A 19,755-nucleotide genomic window follows, 5' to 3' on the forward strand; every position below is an offset into this window, starting at 1 on the left:
AGGCCATGTTGAGGACTCTTGTCTTGTTCCCAAGCCCAAGCTGCCATAACAAAATGCTACGTAGACTGAGTGGCTTAAACCACATAAATGTGCTCTCTTGGGGTTCTGGAGGCCAGAAGTCTGAAATCAGCTTGCAGTGTGTCAGGTTCTGGTGACGGCCCGCTTCTGGCTGTGTTGTCACTTGGGTGAGAGAGAAACGATCTCTCTCCCTGATGTCTTCTCTTTTAAGGGCACTAATTCCATCATGAGAGTTCCACCCTCATGACCTAATTGTCTCCCAAAGACCTCATCTCCAAATACCATCACGTTGGGGCTGAGGGATTCAACACAGGAATTTGGGGGAGATGCAGTTCAGTCCATCGCAAAGATTTTGAGCAGAGAGAAGAATGTAGAATCATCAGAATTCTACTTTCAAGTGAATTCTTATTTTGACTGATGTGTGGAAAAGGGACTGAAGGGATCAAGAAAATATGCAGGAGGCCAGCTAAGAGCCTGTTTCAATAGTTGTGGTGAAAGACACAGATATCTTGGACAAAACTGCATTGGCAGAGACGGAACGAAGGGAAACATTTCTAAACATCTAGTACTGAACCTAACAGGCTTTGATAATGGCTTTCGCATGGCGGTTGGGGAGAGAGCATCAAGAATGACCACCAGGTTTTTGGCTTGTGCAATTGGATGGATATGATAGCAATTCTCGAGATAGGGATCATGAAATCAGCAAGTTTACTCATGGCACCTCACTAGATACGACGAAAATGTAGAAAGAACAGTAAGAGTGGCCATTGTTTAGTGAACATTTGTCATGTGTCAGCCACCGTATAGATGTTTTAAGTACATTATCTTGATATACTAGGCAAACCTTGCCTTCCGAGGTGGGGAGATCAGCTCATCATTAGGGGTTTAATGGCCTGGTAAAACAAAGAGCGCAGAACGCTTTCAGAGGAGGAGAACGTCAGAGAAGACAATGTGAACAGAGAAGCCATAACAGACAAATGAGGGTGCAAGCTGAGGTCTAAAGGTTGGGTAAGATTTTGTTAAGTGAAGCCCTTGGGAGTCAGGTCTGGGGATGGACTGTGGGAGCCAGGTCCCGGAGAAATGAGCATGCCTCCATCAGGAGGTTCACTTAGGAAAACAGTGTAGAAAAAGTTGAGTTAGAAGGGGGGGGGGGCAGGTTATGAAGAACGTTGAGAGTCTGTGATTTGGATTTTAAGAAAGGAGGCATTGAATATGAGAGGAGCATGACTTTGCATGATGGGAAAACCTGTCTGGCAACAGGGAATCTTCTTGAAAGTGGGGAGGCTTGATCCCAGAGGCCAACTTACTGGCATTTATATTATCCAGGTATCAGATCAGAGTTCCTCACTAGCCAGGAGGAAAAATCAACAAGACCTCATTTCATTGAATGAGAGTAGGAGAACGAGTCAAAGATGACTCAAATTTCAGGAATGAAATGAAGGGAATGGTAGTTTCATAGGCAGAAGCAGAGAGATGGGAAAGAGGAGACAACCTATGGTTGTCCATTTGCGTGCAGTGTGATACTGAGTGTATCGCTAGCTAAAAATAATTTTCTACCTGTTTGACCGTAGAGATTATTTGAATTTTCAGAAAAAGATCGTAGTAGACAGAAACCTAAAAGTTATACGTGACGGATTTACACTGGGATGAAAACTGTTGTAATTATTATTGTAAGTATAAAATCAGAGGGGAATAACGTGTGATATTCTATTGAAGAAATAGCCTAGAAATCCCAGGAAATGCTGTGTTTTTAAACTGCAGTTAGCAAAATCAAGGGAAACCATTACATCCCACCCCAACTGGTACTTCATTACAGATGCACTGAACAGTTGCTTATAAACAATAGTGCGTTGGTTCAACCTTCCGGATGAATGGGGCTTTGTTCCTGCTTTGGTCTGGTCTTGGAATCATGACACTTCATTTTTTAAATTCAGAATGTTGTGTTTAAGTGGAAGGAAAATGCATGCTTCCTTTTGTGTTTTCCAAATGCCATATGAGTTTTTTCAGAGCTTGCAGGAGCACTGTTGACTGGGGGGAAAAATAAATAACCCATACTCACCTTTCTGTTTCTCTTTTCCTGCTTTATCTCAGGGAACTTCGGCACGTCTAGACAACCTTTGGGGAATGGCACCCGATGGTGCCCCTTGGATCATGTGCCGTGTGTGTTCAGCTGTTAATATCCTCCTGTAATCACTGCTTCACTGATGACGATATGGGCCAAGGCACCGTATTTATCAAATGGTACCTGAGGTACCTTAGGATTAGGTGAAAGCACACCTAGTCGTCTCACCGCGGCCTGCCAGCAGGACAAAAGGGTAATGTGTAGATATCAATTTTATTGTTCAGAATTCCCTAATTGAAGACCCCAGTGGCTGGAAAACTTAGATGAAAGCTGTACGAGCCACAGTAATTAACCGCTGCAGTAACAGATGTTCTACAGGAAAACTGTGTGCAAGGGGGTTAAGCATGTTTTGATTTTGAATATGCACTTGGGCTCACACATTCTCCCTCACTAATAGGAATCAGCTGTAAATGCCCTCCCTGTAAGGTATTAATTTCCACGGCAGACGCTGAATTGTTTCTCCCTTTTCAAAAACCAAAACCCAAAAACCAAACCCATGCTTTGTCAGATGGGAGAAGGACTTCAGCTTCTCCTGCACAACCTGGGTTTCTTTTTTGAATCTGCGGAGTTGGTATCGTCGAAAGTCTTTACAGCGCAGTCCCAGGCTCCGGGCTGGCTGTCTTGGAGGGTGTTTTCTCCAGCTACCCCTCTCCCGGCTCTGCCAATTATGTGCCACTTTGTCTTGGTGCTATGATTGCTTTCTTCGGAGAGGGAAATTCCTCTTTCATCAGTATGGACGCACTGTTTTCACACACCGCAAGTGCTGTGCTGCTGTGTCACTCATCCTATAAGAGCCAGTTTCAGACGAGGAGGGCTGACGAGCTGCCCGGGGATTGGCTGCCCCCGGCTGGGAGGGATTTGTGGGGAGGAAGGGCTGCAGCTTTACAGCAACAGAGTTTAGACTGTCTTTGCTTCATCATCTGAAGGCAAAATTTTCCAGATACGGCAGACGGCTCCCAGAGTACAATACACAGGGAATGAGGACTATTTACATGGAAATTTCTGCCTCATGATGCAGCGGAGAAGCCTCGGCCGCTGGATTCTGCCAGATGTTCCCGGGGTTACTGTAAAAGGGAAAAAGAGGCAGAGCTAAACAAGGTAAGAAAATCACCCCCCCCCCCTTTTTTTTTTTTTGAATGTTTAAAGAGTTTGCTGCAGTATATGGTGCATTCCATGTGTGTTGCTTAGGGAAGCCAGGGAAACCGGATTCCACTAATTCAATGTAACACTTGCCGGGGACCCTGGAGTTTTACGTAACATTTTGATTTGAGGAAAAAAAAAAAAAAAGAGAGAGAAAGAAAGAAAGAAACGGCAAAAGCTTGAATCTGTGCCGCCTGACTGGGGTGAGGCATAAAACGAGTGTTTATTTCAAAGAAGAGATCCATTTTATTACTCAACAAAAACTGTGAATTCCTGGGAGCGTTCTTATTTTCTTGTTCTAGAAAATTTTCATTACTGCCCCAGTTCGCTCCCGTATAAATAAAGTTTACGTTGATCCTGCTATTTGAAAACGGACTTGTAATGAAGAAGAAAAGGAAAACTTCGTAGTAAATAACCATCGGTTGAATGTTTAGCCAAAAATACGTCTATGTGTTAGAAATTAGGGACCCACCTAGCCCTATAATGCCACGGCTTTGAGTTTCAAAAGCACATTTTTTAACAAGCCAGCAAGAGGTAGCTTTCTGACAAGTTTTCGATACTGTAGTTCAATGTTTACATTTCTTTTTCTGAGCCTTTGTTTCCAGCTTAAAAGTGGAACCATTATATTCAAAAGTAAAGCTGGGTTAATAATGCTTACTGCAATTATCTGATCTTTATGCATTTTTAATGAGAACACACAGCCAGCAGAATAATTTAATGAGGGCAGGCTAGCTTTTAAAGCTGTGTCTTCGCTATGCCGAACCATATCAACTTTCTTGCCGAGAAGCAGCAGGGAGAAATGATGGAGATTTATTTTTAACACACTTGGCCCAAGAGAAGGAAATGATATATTTGTTAAAGAATTCTTTCTGCCCTTTTCCGTTTTAAATTTCTGCCAGGCATGAGGAAACTGTGCTTTTTTGTTAGGCCTCGGAAGCATGTGTTTACAATAAATGTGTAACATTTTTAGAATAGTTAGCAAGCACTGAAGCGAAGAAAAAAATCTGACTTGCCTAACCACTACTACCGTGAATACTCTTCGAGAAACATTACTGTCCTTTTAAAAGACAAAGGTTAAGTGGAAAGACAATTTGTTAATTTGGTAATATGTGCATTGGGGAGCTAATAAAGTGGGGGGAGAAAGGAGGGCATGCTTATAATCTTTAAATAAGATGAAGTTTCTTCAGCTATCCTGCCTGTTTTCTAAGGAGCAGTTCAAATATTCATTTAAATAAGGGCAATGCCACGTAGATTCTTCCAGACCCACTGTTTTTACTTTCAAGGAGAAGTGCAGGACACTAGCCCAGAACTTCTGACGTCATCCCCCAACTATTTCTGCTGGGTGTTCTTTTATTCAGGCTCGTGGAGAGGAATATTGCTTTACGTCCTGGCCAGGAACATTCTGACTCTCACTTGGCAGGTCTTGAGTTATGTCTTCATATTTTAGCCCGTCCTTTCTAAACCCTAAACCCATCTCCAGCGTAAATAGGGCATCTCCTACCTGCCTCACGTCGGGCGGGTCCGAGCAGGTTCTCTGCAGGGTTCTGGCCGTGCTGGCGAAGAGCAGTGGGGAGCGGAGCACGGGCTTTGCTTCTGGCCCAACTTCGCCTGGCACAGCCCAGTACTGCCACCTGGGTGGATAGTGCCTGTGGCCTCATTCCCAGTTCCCCCGGAGCCACTGTGTAGGACCAAGGTTATGCCACCAAGTTCGTGGCTGGCCGTGATGGTGGGAACAGCTGCTTTTACATAAAGAGCACCATGCCTGGTGCAGATGGGCTGAAGGAAGGGAAGTCCAGTACTGCAGGCTGTTAATCTGTGTCACAGGTGGTAACCTGGGTCGGAGAGATCAGGGGAAGGTAGCGTTTAATATGGGGCCTCTGAAGGGAGAATTTCCAGACGAACAGACCGGAGTTCTGGGGAGTTCCCGGTTCTAGTTTACATTCCCTTTCCAGCTGCTCGTGTAGCCCTAAGCAGGCACCCACCTTCGTTTTTCTCTCTCTTAATAGAACTGAGTAATACTTGCTACACTTTTCTCTCATGATTCCAGCATTCATTTTGAGAGGCCTTGACCTTGTACCAAAAAAATAGATAAAATAAAATAAAATAAAATAAAATAAAATAAAATAAAATAAAACAAAATAAAAAGAAGTCATCTGTCTCTTGCCACAATGAGCTATTTAAAGTACAAAGGGATAAAACCTCCGTATTAATGAAACGGTTGGCAAATGCCTTAGGGTATTAAGATAAATAGTCATATTTCCAGAACCCTTCACTCTACTGTGTGCTCAGGTCAATTTTCTAGGGATATTTATCCTTAAACCAACAAACAAAATTTCCAAGGAATTCAGAGCATTGCTGTTTGCATTTTCTCCATCGATCTCATGCAATATACCAGAAGCTGTGCCAACCAGACTATTTCAGACGTAGGCCTTGTAGTGCCCAAAGCATTCAGTGCTATTTTTGCTTTGACTTTGCATTAAATTTGCGAGAGTAGATTGAATAAGAGAGACAATATGAGGAAAAGAGGAAAATACGCTTGCAAATATACTGGTTATGTAGCTTTACTGGTTACCGGCCTGCCTCCTCTCTGCTAGTTGTTTTAATTTGCTGTTGCTATGGCGAAAACAAATCAATATCACATGGCCACCAGCCAGTCCCGCGCTCGGGGAGCGCCATCGAAATTCAAGATCAGGCACTCAAGATTCCGAGCGAGAATTGGGAGAAAAGCATTTAGATTTGAGTTTGAGAGAATTCCTGACGATAGACTGACCAGGCTCAGTCTCTCGTGCCCTTCCTCTCCCTTTCCTCCTGCACTTTCTTACTGATAATGAGAGAAGATGGGGGCAGAAGGCATATTGATTTGTTTACATTTTCCAAAACGACAAAACGTATCGTCAGCATAGAAGCAGGTTGGTAACGTTGCAAGGGGTAAAGGATTGTGACTGATGAAAGGTGATAAAACTGTGGGGCATGTTTGTTGAAAACATAGTTTGGGGGCCTTGAATATCTCTGGGTACAGCTGCACCTGAGAGCTGACAGGGTCAGAAACAGTTACTGTGTCATATCAGGCAGAGAAATCTGGCAGCTCGAGAGAGCGGGGGCAGTGGAGGCGAGGGGCATTAGAGAAAGGTGGGGGTGTAAACCATCAGCCAGTAGCAAAGTCAAGGCAAAGCTGTAGGTCCAGAGTCAGGCCAGGTGAGCACGGAACCCCAGGGACAGAGAGGAACAGGGTAAAGGACTTCGCTCCTTTCACAAAGTCTGCCCGAAGACCTGGCAAGGAAAGAGAGGAAGGGGCTGCAGAGAGAAGCAAAGGGGTCATGCGCCCAGGCGTCCTTTCTGGAATGGTCCACCGAACCAGATGGGCGGAGTTGCGCTTGGCCGCGTGGAGCCAGGGACTTGATATTTCACGCGTTGGTTTCTCTCAGAAGAACGAGGCAGGAAGACGTAGCTGGGCTTTTAAATTAGTTACAATACAGTGTTTTTCTCCTGGGTTTTTTACTCAGCTCAGTTGTTTCTTAGGTTTTGTGTGCAAACTGGGGGTTGCAGCTGTGATAACATTCATAGTAAGCAGTCCAGGGTGGCGTCAAGGCTGGGTCTGCATCAGGTCGGTGCCTCCGAAGGCTCGGCAGCCGAGGCTAGTCCCGTTTCTGTTGTGAGAGTGAAAACAGGTGTGAAAGGTAAAGCCCCAGGGTTTCTTTTGTGAACCTGAGCCACAGGCCAGTGGACAAACTTTCAGCTGGCCCGCTCCCCTTGACTCGGGAGAAACGCTTGGTAATAAAAGTGGACCCACCGACTTACCTTAGCGCTCTGACAAAGAACGTATTGTCTAGAAGATGCTAGGTCAGTATATTCCATCAATCAGTCAACAAGTGTTTATTAAACACCTCTTGGGTTCTCTGGCTTTTGCTATTCGGTTAAAACGAGTCAATTACCTAATACCTGACTTAGTGTATGTGCAAAATCAGCGGCAGAAAGAAATGATGCAAAATCGTAAGTTTTAAAGACTTTAATAAATGTATTGGTTAATGTTAATTTCACCTTGACTATCAGGCATTAATTGTAGGTTTCAGATCGTTCTTGGTGTTTGGTGGGGGGAGAATAAGGGAAGGGATTTTGAGTTTTAAATGTCTATATGCACTTTCCTCACCTCTGTTACTTTCCTCAGCATAAATGCTGTTTAAGTAACATATAAAGATGTAAGATGAGCAATAGACCTATGAGAATGTGCTGAAAAGTCCCAAATAAGAGGCCACTGAGAGCAATCACCCAGTCTCAGCAAGCTGAGATTCAGCCCCAAAGTGACTGGGGAATATGGACGCATCATCTAAAAAGCCTTAAACACCAGTCACCAAAAGGAAATCCTAGATCCTCTCCCATACTCCAGAGCCTCGGGGTACCTGGGAGCCCCTGATGTAATTATCTCGCCATCCCCGTCCCAGTAAGGAAACCTGATTCCCCACCCTGGAGGATTAAACTACCCCCGCTTTTCCCCTTAAAAACAGAGTTACTTAAAAAAAAAAAAATGGTTTCTCCTTTTAAACACAAAGTTTTTGCTTTCCTTTGCTTATTTGTTGTTTTCTTTCTTTCTTTCTTTCTTTCTTTCTTTCTTCCTTCCTTTCTTTCTTTTTACTCTAACTTTTTTTTTTCTTTACTCTAACATCTCTGTGTATTTTCTGGGTGCAGACAAACTGCAAGGTTAAGGACTCACTTTGTGGAGAACTGAGTGGGAGACTGAGGGACATAAACGAGCCTAAAGAAGTCTTTTTAGTTACGAGTCTTGGCAGGCAGATGGGCTGTTCTAAGGTTTAGGAGCATCCAGGCAGCTGGCTGCTGTACGAGCTTGGGGGGGGGGGCGGGTGAGCCCCCCTCAGAGGACAGAGGGAGGAGGCAAGGAACACCCAGCACTGCAGGTCCTGGGTCTTAAGCATTTGCAATCCACGATCGCTGGGGAACAAGATACTTACAAACAAGATAAGAATAGGTCAGCACACAAATGTCTTCAGAAGAATAATTAACATATGTATAGTTTCTTACACTTTACAAAGGGCTTTCACAGACCTTATCTCAATTAACAGTTCAAAAAAGAGGGTTTAAAAAAATCCAGAAGCCTAAAATTAGAGCACTGGGTAAAGCTCCTGGAACAGATGAGTTATAAACTGGATTAAAAAAAAAAAACAAAAAAACAACTTTTATTCATTTATTTTTGCCCGTGGTTAGTGACTTGAATTTTGAAAAGCAGGAAAAACTTCTAAGTGTCCCTGGTGCATGTACACATGTCACTATCTCCTGTCCCCACAAGCTTTCTTGGACAATTCCGTGTAACCAGTACTGCAGACAGCCTAGTTCCCAAGGCAGAACAAGAAGAGAGGCTGATTGGCTTTGCTTTCTCAGCTCTGACTGTTCAGAAGGCGCCAGGGGACAAAACCTATCCTGGGTTCGTGCACCAGCCTAGCCACATAGTAGCCAGGTAAGTTTGGCTATGGATGGCAGGGAGGTGCTTCTAGAACATAAAGTTCATTAATGGTCGTAAATTGCCCGCACACGTGGGAAAAACCAAAATTCAAAGTATTCCTTTTGCCCACGAGAGCTTCTCATTGAGTCCTCTTAGGCCTGCTAATGGGGTGGGGGAGAAATTAATATTTTACAACATATCTCATTTAATTTGAGCCTTTGAAGAATATCACAACGTTAATGCTCTCCCCGCAAAGTTAATGATGGTCCATAGAACGAGAGAAGTTCCCAAAGGTTCAATAACACACCCGTGAGCCCATCGCTAATACTTGCTAGAGCCAGTATGTAAGCTCAGACCCTGACAGGGTAGGCAGCACCGTGTTTTCAGCTGAGCAAATGAAAAGGAGAAAATAAAAATCATTCATTTTCAGAAAGAAATAGGTGGAAGTAGGAGGGCAATTGTTTTTAGAGATCCTAGATATGCCTGATACAGTTCATATTATGACACCAAAGTGCTAGGTGAGATAATAACAGTGATGTCTTACAGGTACGTATCCCTTCAGTTTTTATCATCTCTTTAATGGTCACAACATTTCCTTCTTGTTCCTGTTTTATAATTTAAACAAAAACTGAACTTGAGTGAGGTTAACCAATGTGTTCAAAGATTTTTTTTTTTTCAGTAGCCAAAAAAAAGCAGAAAAGCTAGTCCTCAAAGCTATGGGAATCTGTGCACATGATATTCAATGAGATAAAAGTCTTTATTTTTTTTTTAATTTTTTTTAACGTTTATTTATTTTTGAGACAGAGAGAGACAGAGCATGAATGCGGGAGGGTCAGAGAGAGGGAGACACAGAATCTGAAACAGGCTCCAGGCTCTGAGCATTCAGCACAGAGCCCGACGCGGGGCTCGAACTCACGGACCGCGAGATCATGACCTGAGCCGAAGTCGGACGCTTAACCGACTGAGCCACCCAGGCTCCCCGAGATAAAAGTCTTTAAATGAAGTCACACTGCAGTCTGACTTGGAGTTTTCTTGTAATGGATGTTGCACAGTGGATAGAGCCCAACCCAAGCAATTTTGGAAAGACAGTAATGTTTTTAATTAAGATATTGAATTATTTGAAAAATCTATAAATTTCTGGCATCCTAGATGCAAACTTCAATTAATCAACTAAAAAGTATTGGTGAAGCATACATTATATTAGTGATTTACTACTTGTAATTTTAAATGCCCTGGTTGTTCAAGCAAGCAGAACTTTGTTCGGGCTGGAGTAGTAGATAACTTTATAGAGGGAAGCTCTATCCTGTAGCTCTGAATAGATATATTTTGTCCAGATCAGTGGTCCTAAAGTGGGAGGTCTACACCCGACCTAGGGCAAGATGATTCACTAGGTAAGGAATAGCTGAACTTGTGTCTTATACATTATTTAGCTCATCCTTTTAAAATGTCGATTTTCACATATGTTGGATAATGTATGTAACATATTAGCATTGTTATGCAAGTGTAACATTTATAAATAAGTAACAACCTCATGACAGTTGTGCCTGCTCAAAGATATTTTTCTGGTAGGGGTATTTGTTCAACAAACTTCGGAGAGGACAGGAGTCAGAATTAGAGAAAAGAAAGTCATCTCCAGAGGAGGAAACAGCATGATGTGATATAGGGGGCAGTGCGGAAGCTTAAACTTGTCTCTGGGGAGCAGTAGGAAATAGGGGTAGTGGGGAAATAGAACATGGGGGAAGTCAGAATATGGAAGACCTGAAGAGCTATGTCGAGCTTAATTTTGTTACTTATAACATCATATCTAGTGTTTTAAAAGTGTTCAATTACAACTTGTAAGAGAGGGCTGGAGATCTGAAAATTTGTAACATATGATGCCACTGGGGGAAAAAAATCTTTTGCCATATTCTAGGTATGATGTGGGAAAAAGCGGGCTTAGAATAGCATTGTGAGGATAGAAGAGAAAGGGCAAATCCAAAAGGTCCTTGAAGAGAAAATAATGGAAACTAGTGACAGCTTATAAGAGCCAAAATGGCACTGGAGTTATCAGGAAAAATGTCAGTGGAACCCTAACAGAAAACAGGGGCGGATGGGAAAAGGAACCAATCAGTAGGAGCGGGGTGGTGGAACGGAAGAAGATGATGAATGGTGCGTTCTGGTCGTGGTGTTTTAGCTAATGGTGGGTCATCCAAGTGGGCTATTCCATAGACATCTGACAATGTGGGAACGGAGAACAGCTTAGATGCAGGGCTTCAAATGTCAATGGAAACATACCTGTGTTGCAGTCATAATCCAAGCCAAGGATGCTGACAACCTCCAAGGCAAAGGGACCATAAATGGAGACAGGCAGATGACCAAGGATGGGCCTTGGGAGAGGACTACCAGAGACCTAGAAGAGCAGAAATGCTAGCAAAGAATCGGGAAAATAAACAGCCACAAAAGAGCAAAATTGTCAACCAAAAAGTGAGTTCCAAGACTCTTAAGCACCGTACCGCAGTCTCTGTGGTTCCACGGGATGACAGTGCGGCTTCCCACACTGCATTATCCCGCTGCGCATGGTTGACCCTCTTTGGCATGAGTGCTCAAGCCATGGCCCTCTTGAAGGCAAATATTGGTTCACTGTAATGGTGAGAGTCGCAGGATACTGGATGGATAGGGAGATCTTCCTGCTGCGTTTTTCATATATACGGTAGCCTTTTTTTAAAAAAATAGATTTTCAGTAATAACCAGAAGAAAACACTTAAAACCAGCAACTATCAAGACTTCAGCGTCTGTATCTTGAAATACACCTTTTGGGGTGGTGTCATTGGTTAGAATGTTAATTCCAGGGCGATTGGAGATTTCTCTGGACACCGGTCACCCTATTCTCACAGACCCAGAGGTCTGTTTATTCTTGAATCCAGCAGGTCTCTGCCAAACCCAGCCATTAGGAGCTCGAGAAAATGAGAAAAGCACTCAAAGTGGGTAAACGGTTGCTGTCCTCATAGCAGACCCCCGCAGTACGTAAACCATAGCACCACTTCTCAGACTTCCACGTGCATAGGGAATCAGCCGGGAATCTTATTAAAAATGAGATTCTGATTCAACAGATTTGGAGTGGGGCCTAAGAGTCTGCATTTCTAACAAGCTCCCGGACGATGAACACGCTGCTCATCAGCAAAGCTCTAGAGCACAATGGCAGTTTTGCTAACATAAACGTAGATGGCGGCAGACCACTGCGTCTGGCGTGGTTTTCAAGGAGTGCTTTCTGGGGCTGGGAGCCAGGACCTACCTCCTTGACACAGTAAGCCTTTCCAAACTGCTCAGGCTCAGAGTGGGGTGAGGGTGAACTGACTTATGCCGTGGGCCTTGCCCCAAAGCCTCTGTAGTCAAGGGTGAAAGGCAGGGCCTTGGGCTGTTTCCAGGAGTTCTGTGCTTTAGACAGCTGGTCTGTGGATGTCTCCCCATGCTCGTAGTGGAACTCTGACCAACTCATCATCTCCCTTCATGGTGCAGAGAATGTCATTCTTCCCTTATTCTCTCCAAAGAATATGAAGAATAGAGAGGACGTGTTAAAGGTGATGAAGATCGCATCTGTTTAAAAATGCTACTTTTAATGTTTTGCAGTAGAAGTGAAGACAGTTTTAGAAATGATAGCTGTCTAAGGTGGTGGCTTAAGGGAAATGTCCAGGCCTGATTGTGGACAGCTTTGTATCTTGTCACAAGTCTTACACCTTCTTTTGTGTCCATCTGTCTTTCCTCCCTTGAATGCTTCATTTTCCTGTCCATCTGCACGTGGCCCCTCTTTCCTGGGCCGAGTCTAGCTAAACTGATTTGGAGGAAGTTTTCCCTGCCCAGATGCTGGTTCAGCTCACACACAGATGGCTGGTGTTTTCTTGCATTTTTAATTTAACCAATAGCCTTTCAAGAATGAAGGGAAACGAGTGTCGGTTGAGTATATTGAGTGCCTACTATATGCCAAGCCCTCTGCTGGGAGCTTTGTGGACATTGACCCATGAAGAATTTTTATGAAGAAAATAAAGTCCCGGGAGCTGAGTTACTTGCGAGGGTCATACACTAACAAGTGACAGAGCAAGCGGTGAAACCCCAGTCGGTGGTCTCCAAAGGCCCCGACCTTTTCCAAAGGTGCTTCCTTGGGGGTTTGCTTTAGAAAAACTTGTCTTACATTCGCACATACTGCTAGCCGAATTCACTCCACTTACACTTGTGTGTAAGACAGACCACAAACAAGCAATTACTGGCATACTGTTCGGGCATGAGTTCAGTTTCAGCCAGGAGCTCCCCTTCCCAAAGGGACTTGATAAATCGCCAGGGATGGTCAGAGCCTTCTCTCCGTTATTTGTTGTCATTAGTTGGCCTTTTCTTTACTCTTGAATCTCGTGTGTGTGTGTGTGTGTGTGTGTGTGTGTGTGTGTGTGTGTAAGAAGCTTAAAGACCTAAAGATGTCAACTTATTGATACCTTAAATAGATAACATATGTAAAAGCCCATTATCGGCTGTGGGGCATGTACAAGAGGGAGATGTGTTGTGTTGTGGCTTTGCTGTGCTCTGTGAAAGTTCTTAGAAACCGCTTTTCTTGTCCCCCGCCTTCCCTCTTCTCTCACACGCGTGTCTCCCATCCTCTGCCGAGGCCCGTGCTGCTTGTTTCTAGTGCATGTACCCACCATCCTGTTTCTTGCTTGGCCTGCTCCTGAGCCAGCCCGTCGTCTCTTTTCTCTTGCTCTTCTCTCTGCCGAGGCATCTCTCCCGGGCACCCCTGCTAACGGGCACACGTAGTTGCCCACTGCTCCTGGGGTTCCGCTCACACCTGGCTCTTAGCTGATAGAAAGGTCTATTTATTTGCCCCCTTAGGAAGCCCATCCTTCCAACCCTACAGTATCAGCTTCCTGGCAGCCACCACAAAGACCATCCCCTCAGGAAACAAAACAAACCCTATCTCCAGAGTTCCCCTGTTTCTTTTCTTTCAAGTTCCCTGTTTGCTAGTAAGCTGCAATTAAGAGTCAGGATCAAAGGGAACTAGCTGCCTCTGGGGCTGCAGGGACCCACCAAGAACTTTGGTCTCCTTAACTCCTTACTCCCTGTGATCTGCTCACCTGCACCTCTCTGTTCCACTGGTGCTCAGGTGTTGGGGCTGCGGGAGCTTGGGGAGACGCCTCGGGGCCTCAGGAGGGGCTCCTCACACACGCGAGACCCTAACAACCCCTCCTCCCGATTTACAAAACCCACAAACATAAGGTGAAGATCAGAGGCAATCCCAAATTGGGAAGAATTGGAGGGATTATCTAGCACAGCTCATGTCTACCCCCCACCACAGCCCTGCTACCCAGGTTCTCATGGCTTCTTTCCCCTCTGTTGACTGGACAATCACTGCCCCAGAGTGCTTACGAACTACAACATTCTGTTGTAAAATTCAGCCTTGTGCTGAGACGAAATGTGACTCCAGTGACCTTCACTCTCCGGCCCTCGTTTGGGCTTTTGGAGTGACCCAGATGCTTCTTCAGTGGGTGAGTTTCTTCATATATTGAAAGATGGCAATCAGGCTGCCTCTCATAGGAGCAGCTGGCAGCTCCCTTATTTAGGATGTAATACATTTATTTATGCAACTTAGCCCGCTCTGAGTTTCTCTTGGGTTGCTCTGAGTTTCTCACGTTGACCCACATCGCTATCCTACTTGAACCTTGAACCAGCTGTGTTAGAGAAAGGGGTGGGGCACGCCGTGTTCCCTCAGCTCTGTGCAGGTGAAGTGAGGAAGGTCAGACATCTTCCCCAATGGCGTGGGATGCTTAAAAATTTCTGTCAATCCAAACAAGAGGCTATAGACGCCTTTGGAAATACCTGGCAAGATGCTGGGCATTGACTTGCAAAACCACCCATAGGATGATGGATAGACAGATTGATTTAGATGGATATATATGTATGTAGACAGGTAGAGAAAGACATTAATATACATAAACACATATAGAGCCGTAGACCCAGATTTAGATTAATATATGTAGATAGTTACAGATAAATATTTGTATATACAGATAAAGTTAGGTAGAGATTTAGGTTAATATATATTATGTATTTAGATTAATATACATACACAGATAGATATATGCACACAGATATATACATTGATATGTACACACACAACAACACATCTCGATTAGTGTGTATACAGACACAGACAGATAATCCACACAATTTGAATACCACACTAAAGCGGCTTTTAGACCTAAAGCACTTGTTCGGGGTGTTCTTTTGTTGTGTTGTTTCTGGTTTGGGACTCAACAAAATGGTGATCGTTGTCGCCGTGGCTCTTGGTCCTCCTGAGTCCCTCTGTGGCTGAGCACAGCCCCTCCACAGCTTGGAGACATATTCCACCATCAGCAGATGCCAAGGTCACCGAAGGAACTAATTAATCCCAGCTCCAGTCGACAGCGAGCTGCACTAACCTGTCCTCCTTCCTCAGAGAGGGAGAAACCAGGAAGGATTTTCTCCTTCAGTTCCGCCCGGGGCCTACTCAGGGACACCCTGTGCAAACAAAGGAAGGGCTGGTCAACTGTTTCCCGACTAGCTGGCCAGGTTTTCATCTAGAGAAAAGCCTGTTCAAGGGCTCTCAAACATGAGTTGAGAAAAGCCTTCCAGATTCTCTTAGGAAAATTCCCAGGTTGATATTTAACCTAAAGTTCCCCAGGCCTCGACTCTGCCTTTTTTTTTTCTCTCTTTACTACTAGTCTTACTAATGTCCATAAACCCAGCCAGCACTCTCATCCATGCTGAAAATGTGCCTTTTTAATTAAAACTACAAGTTTTCTAGCTGACCACGAGGGAGCATAAATTTCTTCCCCCTCGGGGTAAGATTGATGTCGTATCGCCCAGACCGTGCTAAATAATTGATCAGAAAACGTAACTGAGAGGAGTGCTTATTTTGGGAAATGTTGGCAGCCGATAACCCAAGATGGGAAGTTGGAGAATGTTGCTGCTTAAAACATGGTGGAAACCGGAGTCAGCATTAGTCTTCTTAGCCAGATACATGTTGGGTCTTGAGTTAATGGTTGTGTGCCTGTGGATTTTTATTTGATGTTCTGATCTCTTCCTTCCAGGCTGACAATTAGTGCAGAGAGTCGTGGGAAGCCCCACGACTTGGGCTCTGTGCTTTGTCAACGGTAGGGAGTCTCTGTCGTAGATCCGGTCAGTGCAGTTCCATCCTGGCCCTCTGTGTCTCCCCCGAGGGCCCCCCCCCCACCCCGAGCTGCGAAAGCGGGAGGGACACGGGCTCGGGCGTTAGTTTCCCTTTACAGTTTGGCAAATCCCAGCACCTTCTGGAGTTAGGTTTGTGACACTCTCCATCTTGCTCACTGGCTAAAAACAGAAAAAAAAAAAAAAAAAAACCCACCAAAATCAAAACCATATGTTCCACAGAATATCAGCCTTCTAGTGAACACTGTGCTATCAAATAATCACTGCCGACCTAGCCCCATATTTGAAGGCTACAGGCACGGGAGCTGATCTGCTCCGGCCAGAGGCTGAGGCAGGTAGAGAAGGGCCATTCTGTTTGCTTTCTTTCTCAAAATGGCACGTCGCTGGAGCCTTTCAGCTTCTAGTGGGGGACGCAGAGACTGCATTTACTGACTTATTTCCCTTCTTCCCATCTTCCTTCTTCCCCTCACATTTTCAGGATTGAAAATTAGAAACACTTTTCTCCTACATGCAAAATTTCTCTCTCTCTCTCTCTCTCTCTCTCTCTCTCTCACACACACACACACACACACACACACACACACACACTTTTTTTACCCCCTGCTTTGAAATGGCAATTGCTGCCAGACAGGGCTTCTCCAAGAACCCACTGCTGTCCTCTCCACAACAGTCGAAGGGTTAATTTAAGATGTAGCCAGCTAGTGAGATGTAGTAGCTAGTTCAAGAGAGGGGTCACCCTTTGGCGACAGGGGTTCTCAGGGTCCTGCTAATACGTTATTCCTCGGTCTGGGGGTGGGTCACACAGATGTGTTCACTTTGTGAAAATCCAGTGACTGGACACTTAGGATGTGTGATCTTTCTGTTTTTAATAAAATGTTTAAAAGTGTAGCTGGCTACCCGGCACTGTGTATTGTAAGATAAAGGGAAGTGGGTGGGGCGGCACCCCATATCCTTTTCTCACTGCGGCCCCGCCCCCTCCTTATCTGTTCTCCCCTCTTTCTGGGCTCTAGCTCGGTTCCCAAGACTAGTGAGGTCCCTGAAGCACCATCGCATCCTACCCCCGGGCCAGGGGGAAGTTCATGCTTCACATTCAGACTTGAAAAGGAGATCATCATCATCCACATCAAATAATAACCATAATAATAGTGCCACTTTGGTATGGTTTCCAAAGCATGTCCTTTTCTCCTCCCGTGCTTATGTTTTATGTCTTACAAACACGTGCAAGTCGTGCTTAAAGTGTTTTGGGGTTCTTTTTTTTAATCCTATTTGGCAAACAAGACCAGTGGAGGGAAGGAACTGTGTGAGGACCGCAGATGGCCGCACCGTTTGCCCTTTCTTCCCGTGTAACCCTAGATTTGTGGGAGTGCGTATAAGTCAAGGGAGTGCAGGTCTCAAAAAATAAATAAGAGTGACTAAGGATGGCAAGAATGTAAAGCTTGCAGGCCATCCACAGGGATTTGAATCCTGGCTTCCCCTACTTAGGATGAACAAAAGTCACAAGTCACTTGGAACTTTGATCTCCTGATTGGCCCAGTCGATCAAGGTGATCATTCCGTGTTTCAGGATTTTTGTTTAGATTTGGGGCCACAAGATACCAGAAGTGCCCTGCACACAGCGAAAGCCCTGTGTCAACAGGCTGATCATCATTCACTTAATCTTTACTTGTTCTGCCGGGGCAAGCACATTCTATTTAGTGAAGTTTTCTTGGCAAAAGAAAAATTTGCAGAAAAAAAAAAAAGTACCGTGTGAAAGGTTGAGGAAATATGTCTTAAATTTTCCTCATTTCCTTTCCTGTCATGGAATTTGTTCTCTGGTGCGACAGATAAGATGTATAAATAAACCGCAACGGTGAAGGTAATTCGTGCCACAAGGGAGGTATAAGGTTCCTTGTCAGTAGACTCCTGCTGTGCAGGTGAAGCAGGGAAGTCTTCTTGGAGGAGGCAGCCTCTGACGCGGCCTGTGAAGGAAAGCACCCATGCAGGTTTCTCTGGAGAGTAGGGCAGAATCCAGAGAGTATTCATGGGAGCACAGCTAAAATGTTTGGCATGATTATGCCTCAATTGTGGAGGACCCTGAATGCCAAACTTTGAATTTTGAACTTTATTCCAAGTACGGCGGAGAGCCACCAAATGTTTGTGAGCAGGTGAGTGGGGGAGCAGGGGGAGACGTCAGACACTGCTTGGGGAGATAATTCTGTGAGTACAGCTTAGAGCTGAGAGCTGTGGGCACCCAGGAAGTCATGGAGGAGAGAGCAGGTGACAAGGATCCGGCAGGGGTCATGCACTCATACAGGAGTGGCTTCCCAGGTGCTGGGGCAGGAACCTTGGAAGCCAAGGGAGAGGGAGGGAAGTCCGGGATGACCCGGAGACCATGAACTTCAGTGACAGAAACATTCATGACACCGGAGACAGACACATGCAGGAGGATGGGGAAAGATATGAGATTGGTTCTGGTCACTGGAAGTTGGAATGTTGTCATGGAAGTATAGGTCTGGGTTTCCGTAGAGTGCAGAGCTGGGAGTCCATTGGGGACTCATCCACAGAGGAGTGGAATTTGAAATCATAAAGGAGTTTGAGATAGCTAAGGGGTTCCCTCAGAGAACTAGAAAATGGTTGATGGCACAGCCTTGGGGAGCACTTACATTTGAGGGGATCTCCTAGGCACACTCCTGGTGGCAGGGAATCTGAAAGCAAAGAGACTTGCAGAGACAGCAGGTGTTCTTGGGACAGGTGTGTGGGCCTCAGGGCGTCTCTCAATGCCCTTGGATCTGTGAGAAGCAATCATGCTGTTCACTATGTCCTAGAAATAACGTGGGCGGGTGATGTAATATGGATGAGTATTCGGTTCTCCTAAAACCAAGTGCTAATGGGAAAGAAAGAAAGTTCAGTGACAATGAGGACTCAGTCTGGTACCTTGACGTGCGGAAGTTAAGACGGCACCCTGACCTTTGGGAGACAGCTGGAGGGTGGCGACTGGGAGGCTGAAAGGCAAGGTGCCAGGACAGTGGAGGTGAAATCATTCAGAGGGAGTGAGATATTTAAAGGAGTCGAAGGGATGACGGAGGGAAGCCGGAGAGGAATCAGGGCTAAGGTGAGACCGTGTGGGACTGAGGGGAGGTTGACTAGGCTGGCAGAGTGATGGATAGGATGAAACCACCCGGTTTTTGAAAATTTGTGGGAACAGGTCTGATTCTGCTCTAACAGGAAAGGTGAAAAGCATCCGATAAATTGGAAGGAAGGAGTAAGTTGAGGACCAAATGCTTCTGCAGGGAGAGTCCCAGAAGCCTTTGCCTTGAAATGTATCCTGCTCTATTCAAAGTAACTGTAGTGGGGTTACCGACATACGGCATCGATCCCCAGTTATTAGTGAGAGATAGGCTTTACCTCATTGCAGGCTTCTCTATGACATGGCACCTGCTCGACTGTGGCTTCTTTCCAAAGTGTTACGTCGAAGCTTTTTGTTGTTCTTCTGTCTTTTTATCATTTTCCTTAGCTTTTCCCCTCATTTTGCTTCGGGTCAGCAAAAGGATAATCACGGGCCTGGCACTCTTCCCCTAAATAACAACCTGCCAATATAGATGCCACTTGTAAAGCTTCCTTATCATCCCACTCCCCCATGCATTTTCAACTTGAACCTGGTAGGTAGTAGATGTTCACTAAATGTGCATGGAATGCAGTGGAATGATTGAAGTGTTTTATTAGCGAGACAGGCATTTGTATAGATGATTATTAGCTGTGAGTCATACTTACAGAAACTCACAGTCCATCCTCCACCCAAATGCACCCAGAAGTTTCTATTCCGGATGAAGAGGGTATGTGTTCTGCCCCCAGGAGACTGC

The 19,755-nt window shown here is 45.0% G+C and overlaps 1 protein-coding gene across 5 annotated transcripts in view; it reads left to right on the top strand.

The window, feature by feature from the left end:
* Positions 1-3,037: 3,037 nt before the first annotated feature.
* MBNL2 (muscleblind like splicing regulator 2) overlaps positions 3,038-19,755 on the top strand; it is a 159,447-nt gene continuing 142,729 nt past the window's right edge. For 4 of the 5 annotated variants that reach the window (XM_030312918.2, XM_036064254.1, XM_030312935.2 and 1 more), the window contains exon 1: positions 3,045-3,238. The gene's annotated coding sequence lies outside the window, so the exon portion shown is untranslated. Of the gene's footprint in view, positions 3,239-19,755 lie in introns of all 5 variants that reach the window. The other variant, XM_030312927.2, reaches the window with a different exon arrangement.

Source organism: Lynx canadensis, chromosome A1 (genome assembly GCF_007474595.2).
Source record: "Lynx canadensis isolate LIC74 chromosome A1, mLynCan4.pri.v2, whole genome shotgun sequence".
NCBI lineage: Eukaryota > Metazoa > Chordata > Mammalia > Carnivora > Felidae > Lynx > Lynx canadensis.